This window comes from Lepus europaeus, chromosome 18, assembly GCF_033115175.1.
Source record: "Lepus europaeus isolate LE1 chromosome 18, mLepTim1.pri, whole genome shotgun sequence".
NCBI lineage: Eukaryota > Metazoa > Chordata > Mammalia > Lagomorpha > Leporidae > Lepus > Lepus europaeus.
This window is the reverse complement of record NC_084844.1, coordinates 7,999,823-8,014,058: the sequence shown is the minus strand read 5'-3', so window position 1 is coordinate 8,014,058 and position 14,236 is coordinate 7,999,823.

The following is a 14,236-nucleotide window of genomic DNA, read 5'->3' as shown; positions in this document are numbered from 1 at the left end:
TGTTCCAGGCACCACACACACACACACACACACATATTTCTTTAAAAGCTGATACACAAGACAGACATGGTGATTGGTTTTACAGATTTATCATCTGGAAGGCAAGAGAGCCAATCAGCAAATAATTATCCAAACCATATCCCTTTTCCACCTTCCGTACCCACAGGTTCTGCATCTGTAGATCCAACCACCTGTGGATCAAAGATAACAGGAAAGAAAGTCTATGGACTTTTAGCTTTTGTCTTATTTGGAAAGAACTTTTTTTTCTCTAGGCAGACAGGATGAAGACTTCTATAGACATAGCAGAATCAGCTGTAAGAAAGCCGACAGTGGCTTCCTGAACTGGAAAGCTCCATCAGGCGTCTACCGCATAGCCATGAAATCACTGCCAGTGATTTCTGCCGTGGGGTGGGGAGAAGTCTCCCTGGTTATGTCAGAGAGAAGGAAGCTCAGGTGACAGAAGCAGAGCCTTACTCAGAAAACCTGAAGCTGGAGTCAAGGCTTTCAGTTTTTATTAAGATTCTCAGGAGCCGACATCCTGTTTTCTCCCAAGTTCTGAACTCATCTGCATAGCCAGACTGAATGGGAACATTCCCTCCTCCTCGGGTCTGGGCACCGGGTCGGGAACTATACTGGCCCCTTGATGCATCACAGGTTTGCTCTGAATGACATGCAGGGTAGGGGGCAGCTCCTGGTGTCAGTCAGATTACAATACTACTACTTTGCACGTTGGATTTTCAATGTGGAAAAAAAAAATGAACTAAAACCCTCGGTCCCTCTTAGCCAGAGGAGAACAAAGACTGAAACTCAGGTTTCCCGACTTCTTGCCTGGAGTCCTTCTCAAAGCCTGTATTTTTACATCTGTGGGTAGCACAGAGGGAAAGACACTTTCTCTTTTCCACATTTGAGGTTTGTATAATATTATGTGCCCTTGTTTAAATTGCAGTGTCACTTTATACAATATATTTGTATTATTAAAAAGTGACCACGTTAAATGACTGGTAAAATATGTGGTATGGCACCGAACAATTGTCGAGAGGGTCTGAATGCATTTCCAGTTCCTGACGTCACAGGGTCCCCTTGAGCATCAGGAAAAGGGTAAGGTTTTATTTACCAATTTAAGAGTCATCTTAGACAGATGCAAAATGCATTTACCCTACCATAAGCTATAAGTAGAAAACGGGTTAGGTCAAATGTTTCATTAAACTGCTCTGATTAAGTGCTTTGAGAATGCAGGCAATAGAATCACAAACTGCAGACTTGGAAACGTCACCCAGACCAAACCTTGATCGGGTGTTTAAATGCCTCTAGCAATAGAGGTCTCACTACCTCCTAAACAGCCCATTAGACAGCTTTGGATTTTAAAAGCTGCACTCCAGAAGAGCACCAAGAAGGACAAAAATAAATAAAATAAAATATCTTAACTCTACTTCTAGTATAGAATAAATGAGTTTCCAAACACACACAATATAGTCTTTTACCAGGCTGGTCAAATAAAGAAATCTTCCATTAAATAAATAAAACATTACCTAAAAAGGGAGTGGAGAAATGTCAAGCTAATATACTAAGTCATTAGTTGAACAAATATGTACTGAATACTTATTATACAAAGACTTAGCACTGCCCTACACATTAGGGATAAAGTAGTGAATAAAATGGACTAAGTTGGTGCCTTGTAATAGGATAGCTCAAACAAGAAGAGCTTCAGTGAGAATGAGTAATAGATGACAAGCACTTCCTTGGTGCTGACACTCTGTCAGACCCTGTTTGAAATGTTCTGTGTATATTAGTGTATTTGATCTTCACCATGACCATAGGTGGTACCCATGTTGTACTCCTCTAAGTGAGAAGAGATGGAGGTGTTTCCCCCAGAGTCACAAGCTACTGCATGCTGAAGACAGGTAGGACATCCAACTGGCTTCAGACTTTCTCTATTAGCCATTATGCATGGTTGTGTTTTAGAAAAGGATACTTGTTAGATCCTAGGGGAAATCCTAATGTTATAAGGTGGATATCAAATCCAATTTTAGGGATAGGATCTGTGATGTCTTCCTGAAGAAAGAAACCCTAACCTGAGAACTTATAGTCAAATAGGAAAGAGATCAAGTTTGTTGCAAGTGGAAGGAGCAGAGGAAGGTGATTTTGCCAAAGAGGATGATGATGTCCAGGCCCAGAGGCAGAGGCCAGCCCGACACAGACAAGCACAGAAGGACCACAGTGTGCCCAGAAAGCTGAAAGACAGGAGGGCAAGAAGCAAGCAGAAGTTTGTTTGTGACATAGGAAGATGAACTCCCATTTTGTTATCCCATGGAGCGTTCACTCGTTTATGAATTAATTAATGGATTCAACAATTATCCATCCACTGGGGATAGTCACTAGTTAGTCACTCCACAATAACTCCATCCACAGTGCCCCTGCCTGTAAGAGGTTGTTTGCTCTGAGCACATGGAAGGCTGGGCAGTACACAAAGCAGCAGCTTAGCATTGAAGACGGAAGACGCTATTGTCAATACTTTATTTCTTTCTAAATGAATCTGTATTTAAGTGCATGGTGAACGCTTGCTTAACCAAAATCCAAAAGACCTACTTTGAAACTTGAAAGAGTGGTTCTAAAATTTAACTGGAAAAACAAAATGTGCAAAACAATCAATACATCTCTAGGAAACAGACACAAATAATTTGGAGAGAGTACCAGATAATAAAGTGCATCATGAAGCCGTAACAACTTTTAAAATAGATAGGCTGAGTTTCAAGAACAGGTACTGGTACAAGATTAGACAATGAGCCATGTCGTGGCAAGCCAGCCTAAACTTAATGTGGAAAAATCATTTCAAAGTCATCAGATAGGTGAAAACAGAATGCCAGGTTAATTTTCATACTTTAACTACTGTTAAAATTGAATACGTCCCATCCATTTGTTGTCCATTTGGACTTACCCTTTGCTGCATTGACATTTTCATTCCTTTGCCTAGATATGTATTTCTAGTACTTGAGTTTAGATTCAGGAATTTGTTGGAGATCATTATGTGTCAAGAGAAATGGAGTTCTGATGGCATTTATTCATTGTGAATGAATCCATGCTTTTATTGTAGATGTTACACCCATGTGGATGCCTCATATTTGTAGTGTCCACAGCCTTGATGCACCCCAATGTGTAATTACGCACACATACTTCCTTGTCGGCATCCGCATTCCTTCTCTGTCCACAATGACAACACAGAGGAAGCATCAAAACCAGGCAAATGTGATCACGGTGCCCATTTGTGGACCCTGCGTTAGTCCAGCCGTAAAGTTTGGGAGTGTTATCCAGACAACATAGCTCTCTTTGATGAGAAACGCCATACTGCCAAAACTAGAACATTTGAAAATTGTGTCAGTTTGAAGAAAGTGTTCTAAATAAAAAAAATAGTTCTATTTATATTTCACCTTCTTTCCACTATCCATCTTTACCTATCGAATTAAGTGAACATAGGCTTGCATTCTCCCCAGGGATTATCCCCACGCAGATCCAGTGATATCCTAGGGTAGACACATAACCAAGTGGGTAGGCTGACTCTCCACATGTCTAATACCTGGGTAAATAAACAAAGCAGGCTCCCAGCAATGCGCTCATTCACAACACTAAATCCAGCGTCTGTAACTCCCCCTCCCTTGGAGCTGATTGACTTCCATCCTCAAAGCTTCTTCTAGGCTTGGGTGCCCACCAGAATCCTGGCTCTCAGCCTGTGGTATATTTATCTAATGAAATATGAGCTGTGGGTACAATGAGCACTGCCTTGCCACAGACACCCCATCCATCTGCTGAAAAATAACCAATCTCAGAAAATAAAAGTCCGGGCGAAAGTTAAAATTGGGTACATGCCGAGGATTAACAAGGGGTTAAGGGCAGGACGGCAGTTATTTTATTGACTTGGAATTGGCGCTTGGGTAAGGGATTTGGTCATTTACCATTGATCTTAAAAAAGGCATTTGTCACAGGAAGGCTGGAGTTACAGTCTGCGTGGCAGCCAGACGGGTCACACAGAGCCGCCCTTTGGGTGGGAAATGATGCGTTTGTCAGTTATGGCTGATCATTCCTGTATCTGCACAGGCAGATGCCCTAGCGTGTTCAGCTTGCTTGGGAGACCTTCACATGGCCCTGTGGTCCCACACAGTGCCCTTAACCTTGACTAAGAAAAGTATGAACAACAACCGTAATAATAACAGTAAGAGCAGGTAACGTTCATTGAGTGCCTATGTCAGGAAATTTCATAGAGATGTTTCAAATTAAAAAAAAAAAAAAAAAAAAAAAAAAAAAAAAAAAAAAAAAAACTTTTAGTCCTCCTAAGAATCCTACGAGATAGTCTTTACTACTTATAGTTGATGAATCCACTGATAACACAAGGCTCAAAGAAGATCCATCACTGGGAAATCATGGAAACAGAGATTTGGACACAAGCTTCTCCGACTCCGTACCCAGCCTCTCTAAATACAGCACCAGGCCGGCGCCGCGGCTCAATAGGCTAATCCTCCGCCTGCGGTGCCAGCACCCTGGGTTCTAGTCCCATTTGGGCCACTGGATTCTGTCCCGGTTGCACCTCTTCCAGTCCAGCTCTCTGCTGTGGCCTGGGAGTGCAGTGGAGGATGGCCCAAGTGCTTGGGCCCTGCACCTGCATGGGAGACCAGGAGGAAGCACCTGGCTCCTGGCTTCGGATTGGCGCAGTGCGCTGGCCGTAGAGGCCATTTGGGGGGGTGAACCAACAGAAGGAAGACCTTTCTCTCTCTCTCACTGTCTATAACTCTACCTGTCAAATAAAAAATTAAAAAAAAAAAAAACCACTTTACCAACCATGCTAGGTTTCAGATATGGCCAATAGCAAGTGGACTTACTTCCATCACTTTCTTTGATTTTGTTTTCATAAGAACAATGAATGGTTCCTAACTTAGGGACCATTTTAAAAGAGTTCTTTTATTTATTTGAAAGACAAGGTGACAGAGAGAGGGAGAGTCAGAGAGAGAGGACTTCCATTCCACTGGTTCACTCTCCAAACGACTACAATGGCCAAAGCTGAGCTGATCGGAAGCCAGGATCCAGGAGCTTCTTCCAGGTCTTCCATGTGTGTGCAGGGACCCAAGGACTTGAGCCATCTTCTACTGCTTTCCCAGGCCATAGCAGAGAGCTGGATCAGAAGAGGAGCAGCCAGGACATGAACTGGCACCTATATGGGATGCCGGCACTGCAAGCTGGGGTCTTACCCTACTGTGCCACAGCGCCGGCCCCAAATAAATAAATCTTTAAAAAGCCAACAGAGTCGTAAGTGAAGATGCTGAACTCGGAATAAACATAAACGCTGAAACAGAGTGGAACGGCTGTAGCTGGGGAAGACAGTCACAAGGAGAGAACAAAGAAAAGGAATCGGATTCCCTGAGCCTGGTCTGAGTCTGCAGATGTTAAGTTGCCCTCTTCAAGAAAGACATTTCACACTGATACGGAACTTAATCTCACACGATCATAAATTTGTAAGCACAACCTTCAGGTTACATTGGTACAAACTAGAGAATCACCTCCAAAGAGTTCTTTCATGGAGACTGTGTCTTTCAAAATGGAGTGGCAGAGATAGCCAGCATATACCAGTGCCAGTGGAAAAATCCAGATGGGCAGCAACGTTATTGGAAGCACAATCCAAATAAAATAAACCCAGGGGCTTTCGTCTGCTGACCTGGAGTCACGAACGAGATTTCTTATCCCACACAGAGGGACTTTCTCCATCGTGTCCCAGAGATGAAGCCCAAGTGTCAGCTTCAATATTCGAATTTAATTCTACATTTCCTTTGGTGGCTCACTAATTCCAAGGTTCAGCGTGCCTAAGTAGTCTGTGGTTCGGTGGATTTCAGAGGTCTTTAAGAGATTACCTCCAATGCAAAAGTCTCTCCATACATGACCAGAAATATTCCGAAAAGAAAAGAAAAACTCTTCCCACTGCTTTATAATTTAGCTTTCAAGAATTTTAAATTACTTAAGGACATACTTTTGTACCAACACTGTGCCAGGTTTCAGGCATGAGAGATGTCCTATGCTAGCTTTTCAGACACCGTGTCATCGTTCACGTATTTATTGAACCCTGCGTCAAGCGTAGCAATGTGCAATGGCAAGTGATAAACCCAATGAAGAGGACACAGCTCCCTGCCCTCAGGGCACCTGCAGTTTAATCGGGAGTCTTGTTCTGTGTGGTGTTCATTAGTATTGCTGGTGCTGGGATATTTGTTCCCATGGACATCCAGCGTATGTATGTATCACGGAGTAACAGAAGAACCTCATGGGTTGGCTCACTTCTGTTGAGTGACGTCAAGCACTGATCATCAGGATTTGCTAGTTGTGTAGCAACCTTTCAGTAAAGCTGCTGAAGCATGTGTATTCCCTAAGCCAAGGGACATGAGTGCTATGTAGAGGCGACCCAAGTGATGGTGATGTCCGAGAGCAGGCAGTGCTTAGAGGGAGGCTGCTGAGCGGTAAGACAAGCCAGGAGGGAACGAAAGGAGGTGATGAGCAGGCGGTGAGGTCGAGAGGAGAGGAAAGGGCGTTCATTCCAAGTGGGGAAGGTAATAGATGCTAAGGCACGAAGTCCGAAGGAGCCAGGTGCGCACCACCGCTGGTCAGCCCACTGGGCTAGCTGCTCTCTTTGCTTTGGCTGTGACGACGTGGTGCGGAGACGCGTTCACCCTGAACTTTCAAGTGTAGGAAACAGAAAGTGTTTTGTCCCTTTCGGAGAGTGTCCCATTTTCCACTCGGGCCCAATTTGCGTGCCACAGCCCTGACTCGGCCATCCTCCTTCAATGGGCGCTTATGTTCTCGCCAGGAAGGGCAGCCCTCGCTAAATGTTATGGTTTGGAATGATCCTTCACAAGGATGGAAAACCGAGTTAATTCAATTAAAGCCCGGGGTCCTGGGCTTTGAACCAGCCACAGTCTCAATTTTACGAGAGGATGAAAAGTTAATTATTTGCCGAGTTTGAGTGAAGTCTACTTTGAAAATCCCTTTCCAAAAGAGTAATTTCCACTTCGGCTTTCCCCGTGGAAAATCAAGGCAGGTTGATCCCGGGTCATAAAGAAAAGCTTGGGAGCTGGGTCCTCGGATGGGGGTCAGCCTCCCCCGTCGCTACACCACAGTCAAGGGGCTGGGTCCTATTCTGAAGACGATGAAGCTTTTGCTTGCCACCAGAGATTACCTTGAAAAAGAAAAAGGAAAGAAGATATAAATAGAATGCAGGGAGTCACGTTTTTAGGGTGCTTTTTAAAGGGAAGGTCTTCATAATCCATTTGATGGGGTTTTGTCTTTCTAACTGGCAGCTGCTTTAATGTTCTCGGTGTATCTAAGATTTTAATTTTAAAAGTCAAGCACATCTATGTATGTGTGTAGATATAATCACAATAAAAGAATCCCCCAGGTGTAGAAAATATAAAGAAAACTAAGTCATTCATGAGTATATTGGCAGACAATATGTTCGCGCTTTTGGTGTATATATATTTATATGTGTATATATATATATGTATATATATGTACATGTATATATATGTACATATATGTGTGTATACATATATATGTGTATATATATGTATATATGTACATGTATATATATATATATATTTCCAAAAATTTTTGAAAGTGTTATTGCACTTACACACACACACACACAAATGTCACTCACAAATCAGCACAAGATCATATTTAAAAAATAGTGTGCTCCTGGCTTCGATGTGTTTTTCACAATAGCATATCGCAGACTTACTGTCGCACAGACTGGGAGGGCCTAAGTGAAGAGCTTGGAAGAAAACTTCTCAGTGCTTTCAAGCCCCAGTGAAAGCACACTCGATCTATGGGATGGTTCTGAGGCTTGCATACAATTCTCTGTGAAAGGCTTTTAGCATCTAAACATGCTAAATAACAAATGTCAGCTATGGTCTTAACATCACCGATTCTAGGCTTGTGTCTTCCTTTTCAATATTAGCAAACCATTCCATTGTATATATGGATATGCCACCATTTATTCTAATAAGCCATATAGGTTTTAGATTTGATGTGACATTAAGATATTTAGGTGGCTTTTTTTTTTTTTTTTTGACAGGCAGAGTGGACAGTGAGAGAGAGAGACAGAGAGAAAGGTCTTCCTTTGCCGTTGGTTCACTCTCCAATGGCCGCTGCGGCCCGGCACACCGCGCTGATCCGATGGCAGGAGCCAGGTGTTTATCCTGGTCTCCCATGGGGTGCAGGGCCCAAGCACTTGGGCCATCCTCCACTGCACTCCCTGGCCACAGCAGAGAGCTGGCCTGGAAGAGGGGCAACTGGGACAGAATCCGGCGCCCCTACCGGGACTAGAACCCAGTGTGCCGGCACCGCAGGTGGAGGATTAGCCTAGTGAGCCGCGGCGCCGGCCCTAGGTTGCTTTTAATTCCTCATTCTCATAAGTGGGTCTGCAGTGCACAATCTGTGAATGCAAATTTCCTAGCTTTGGTGTCAGTTCAGGAAACTAGAAGGAAGTATTTTCTGAAAATAAGAAACATCGTGAGTGCCCCTCCCAAAGTTACATTACCCTTACAAATAAATTGACTTTCATAATCTCTAGCAATATTCTAGAAATTCTATACAGTACCTAAGTCAAAATAAGGCAACATTTTCCAATCAACATGTTCCTGACAAGAACAGACTGAGAGTAAGGAGAACCCAGCTCTAGTTCTGCCCTGTGTTTAGTATCAACCCCAAATAAACAACAAGCTCTCTTGGTCTCAGTTTTCTCTTTTGTAAATTAAAAAAAAAAAAAAAACTGTTGAGTGAAACAAACTAGGAGTTCTTTTCCAAATGACTGCAAAATTTACCCTCTGTGTTGATAGATAGGATATCTTACCGTCAACACTATGAGAAAACCTGTCCTAACGAAACATGGCATTAGGCCCCAAGAATATCATGAAAAATCATGCCATCGCATTCACCACTAATGAAATGAGATGAAATGCAATGCAAAATGCAGCTCTTTTCCCTTAATCCCCAAGCTCAACTTTAAGCAATCGATGCTGTATCTTATTGCAGAACACATGGAGGATTTTCAGGGAAACAGAAAATGCCTGGAAACCAACTAGCAAACAACCTACTGAATCTTACCATGTACAAAAAACAATGTCAGAGAACTGTGGAGGACATGGGATGGTTTCTGCCTTGGAACTGCTACCATGTCATAGGAGAAGACAAACCATGCCCATCACAAGATTCCTGAAGATAAAAAGGCTGATTATTTATGAACTTATTCCCTTTCTTGCCTCAAAATGATTTCTGGAAATTTGCATTTAATATGAAAATACATCACAAAAACAATACTACCAAAATGACAAATATAGGTACAAGATTAAGGTCAAAATGATGTTAGTGCATCAAATCCATTTGGGAAAATACATCACTTCTTTAATTAAGAATTCCCTTCTTTAATTTTCTTTATTTGAGAAATAGAGAGAGAGAGAGAGAAAGTCAGAGAGTTCCATCCTCTGGTTCATGCTCCAAATGACCTCAGTGGCTGAGGTAGGGATCAGACCCAGGAGCCAGGAACACAAACCACATCTTCTATGTGGATGGCAGATGTGTGGCAGAAACCCAATTACTTGAGCCATCACCACTGCCTCTTGGAGTCTGCACCAGCGGGAAACTGGAGTCAGAAGTTGGAGTCTGGAGCCAGAGTCAGGAACCAAACCCAGGCATTCTGATGTAGCGCCTGTGTGCCTTGAGCACAAGGCTAAACACTTGATCCCTTTAACTAGGAATCCTGCCAGTGCCAAGGCAGAGCTAGACAAGACGAAACTGACATTACAGGTATATAGTAGTTACAATTAACTCCAAGTCGTCATACCAGCTCATGCTTCTCTTGGGTTGACCATGCGGTATGGCAGGCAAGGTTCTAAGGGTCTGACATATGGCCTAACTCATGTAACCTCAGAATAAACGGAAGAGTAGGTAGTAGTATTACACCTAATCTACCCGTGGAGGAAAAAGCAGGGAGTGCTCACGTAAATTACCCAAGGATCCCCAGCCAGGGAGTTGCAGAGCTGGGAGTCAGCTCCAACAGTTTTCCAAGGCTCCAGGCTCACTTCTCCCGTGAAGGATCACTAAGGATGCCACATATTACCCCTGAATTGCAGAACAACCAAGAACTGTGGAGGCTAGCACTGTTTACAGGTATGTAGACAAAGTTGAGCTCCTGAGCAACCATCACATGAAAATCCAGTTTGATTTCCACATAACCCAATGACAGAGACTATCCCGTAAAAATCCATCCAAGAGAGACAAATAATTACAATAAATAATTATTTTCTGTTTGCATGTATTTGTGCATGTCCACAACGACTGAATTCCTTGCAGGAAAATGATAACCACAGTGGCTGATTTGCTGTCTCCTTTTCCCCTCTTGTCTTCCTTCTCACTTATCCATTCCTGAAGTCACAAATCCACAGCTTTGGATTAGAGTGACATGACAGCCAAGGGCAGGAGACTGGGAATGAGAAAGAGAGAAAAAGAAGTAACAGCAAGCAGACTTTGGAGCCAGTTCCTGGGTGATTTCTGCCAGGACACCAAATTGCAATGATGCAAAACCCACCCTCATTAAGAGCCTGGTGACAGATATGAGAAAGGTCACCCATGTGAGGCCGCTGGCGCTTCCTTGTCTCTAAGAATCCCAGGCAAACAAGAAAGGCCCTGCTGGCAGATATTTTCAGAACATTCATTCACATCAAAATCAGATCAGTGAAAGGTTGCAAATATTCTCTGAGAAATCTGGTCTGCCTTTAAGGAAAGGGTTTAAATGCAGTCATTGATGCCATGATTAAGGAGAATAATTATCCTCTCCCTTTATTCTGCCACGGAGAAGTGCTGGAGGCCAAGAACCGATTAGTGCTGGCTAACGAATCCTGTTCTTCCCCTCCCCCACCCCCTGCCCCCAATGGCTCCCAAATGAAAACGGACAAAATATTTTTCAGCTGAACTAATTCATGAAGCTATAAAACTAGCAGTCTTGCTTGCCATTCACCATTTGGGATTTAAAACCCCAAGAATAGGAGATTAGACAGTGTCTTGGCTTTATATACTGTTACTACAATTCAATGAACAGCCCCTTGAGTGAGTTAATCGCCTCTGCACAGGCTAAAGTAATGTAAGAATCTAAGCAAGATTCTGAAAAATGTTTAGATCAACTAGGAATTGCTAATGGCTTTTATAGCTAACACTTTCAACCATCTCTTTCCAACGCAAACACACACATGCACATGTGTACACACACACACACACAACGAAGGCAGTAATGATTAAATCTCATTTGATCTTGCAAAATGAAATTTTCTTATCTTTTGCTCCAAAACATCCCAACAAGGCTGTCTTCAAATGGCTACTCGTTCCTCCTAATTGAAGGTACATCTTTTATGACCGACAGAGTGTTCATTTCATCATGAGATCTTGGACCAGAGCCCTCATAGTTTTCAAGTAATCTTTGAAATAAGACAACAATGTGATAAAGTGGCTATAATTTACAAAAGAACAAAGAATCTTAGACCCTTGCAAGTCTGCAGGCAGAAACATGGAGACTCAAACGTATAAATACTTCTACAGACTCCACTTAAGAAAGCAAAGTGAGAGGGCTAAAGAATAGCAGTGTATGCAAGTTAAAATCTTTTCCCAACTTAAGATATAATTAGCAAATAAAAATGGTATGTATTTACAATATACACTGTGACATTTGATAGGTGTAGACATTGGGAATGATTAAGTCAAGCTGATTAACACACTCCCGGCATTTTCAAGTGCACACTATGGTATTAATAACTACAGTCTCCATATCATACAATGAAACTCCAGAACATTTCCTCCTGTCCAACTCAAACGAGGTACCCTTTGACCAACATGTCCACATCCTTGCCCATACCAGTCACGTTAATTCCTTCTGATTAAAAGTAGGGTGAAGTCGCCAGAGGCTGGGAGAGTGAGGGTATGAGTATAAGCTCTAGTTAGACAGTAGAAAGAAGTTCTGGTATTTCATTACATAGTGTGGGGCCAGGGAGAAGGTCTAGATAATAATTACATACTATATCTCCTTCTAAAAAAGCTAGAAGGAAGGATTTTGAATGTTTTTATTATAAAGAAATGATAAAATCTTGAGGGGCAAATGTATGTTTGCTTTAATTTGAGTCTTTTTTTTTTTTTTTTTTTTTGACAGGCAGAGTTAGGCAGAGAGAGAGACAGAGAGAAAGGTCTCCCTTCTGTTGGTTCACCCACCAAATGGCCGCTACGGCTAGCACGCTGAATCCGAAGCCAGGAGCCAGGTGCTTCCTCTTGGTCTCCCATGCAGGTGCAGGGCCCAAGCACTTGGGCCATCCTCCACTGCCTTCCCGGGCCACAGCAGAGAGCTGGACTGGAAGAGGGGCAACCGGGACAGAACCGGTGCCCCAACTGGGACTAGAACCCGGGGTAGTGGTGCCACAGGCAGAGGATTAGCCTAGTAAGCCACAGCGCTGGCCTAATTTGAGGTTTATAGAGCATATAGGGACATCCAGACATCCCAAGGAGGAAGGCATATGGCCTAGTGGTTAGAGTGCCAGCTGAGATGCTCACATCCCACATCACATGAGTATCTGGATTTGGTACCCAGCTCTGCCATCTTATCCCTGTTTCCTTCTAATGCACACACTGGAATACAGCTCAAGCAGTTGGGTTGGGTCCCTGCTATCAAGCGAGATTAATTGAGTTTCTTGCTCCCAGTGTCAGCCCCAGCTCATCTTTGTCTGTTTTGGATATTGAGGAGTAAACCAACAGATGGTAGCTCTCTGTTTCTCTGTGTGCCTGTCTCTCTCTCTCTCTCTCTCCCCCCACACTAAAATAAATAAAACTAAAATTTAAAAAAAGACATTGTACACTACTTAAACATTTAGAAAGTAAGTTCATTAATTGAATAAACTCTTTATTTCCTTTTAAAAATAAGTTACGAGACAAATAACAGCCAATCCTTCTGGGGGAAAAAGACTAATCCACAAGCTCTGCAGAGTTGGTCTTTAGTGTCACAGCAGTGAAACGAGAGGCATTGAATCCCATTAGCTTAGCTCTCCCAAGAAAAGAATGGGAAACCATATATACCACAAAGAGTCCTCAGGACAGTCCTGGGATTATCATGGGAAAAGAAATGAAAAACAAAAAAGTTCAACAAGAATTCACTGGCCTTGGATAATGAAGGAGAATGGGACACACTCAATGGAAGCCCCAAACGCAACAACAGGTGGAGAAGATGTTTACTTTACTTAGCATTAATTGCAGGAAAGGGTCTATAAAATGTGGTCAAAAATTATTAAACCTCCAATGTTAGCCAAAATTATGCCATCCCCTGGTCCAAGGCAGGTGTATTATTCCTGGTCCCTAGGATTAAAGTAAATCATTGCTTTTCCATGTATTCTGAATATTGCATTTCATTATTTTTTACTGCCCTGTTTCTCAAGGTTTTGCAGCTTAATAGGCACTGCTTTGTGTACGCTCATCGTGGGAGAAGGAACGGCAGAAAAGGAATGCCCCCCCAACATTCCCTCTCCACTCTTGAATTCCTTGATGAACTTCCTCTGTAGTTCTAGAAACTTCTGTCAGGTGAAACATCTTTCCAGTGATGGCCATCTCTCTCTCTTTCATTCCTCTGATTTGGGATACTGTCTTAAATTTAAGAGACTTACCTCAATTCACTCACCGCTAGTTATCCAGAGAAGCTCAGACTTGCTTATCTGACACCCAACACTTTGCTCTCAGAGCCACAAAACCATGCTAAATCCTTTCAAACCCAAGAAGGGTTGGGTTCACCCATAAAGTGAAAAGGAATCAAAGCCTTGTTACTAAATCTCAGTTTTAAGAGTCAAACACCACAGTATCGTTTGTGCAGGAAGATCTCACCACCAGCTACTAAAATAGACCCAGAAACCATAAACTTCTATTGATGAATTGATCAAAACAAGCAAGCAAAAGCATTGCTGTGATTGATCCATCCAGCTGTCTCACTGCCACTCTGGAAACACGACTCATGACAGCCAGAAAACCAAGCCACCTCTCTGATTGTGGACTGACCAAAACACTGCCCCTCCCAGCCCTTTCTCACTCCAACCTCCGACTTCCTGTATCTTTTTGTCTGAAACTTAACAAGATTTTACTGATTACTTTGGAGATAAAGTATTTTTAATTTACATTAAATCCAAAAGCTTAA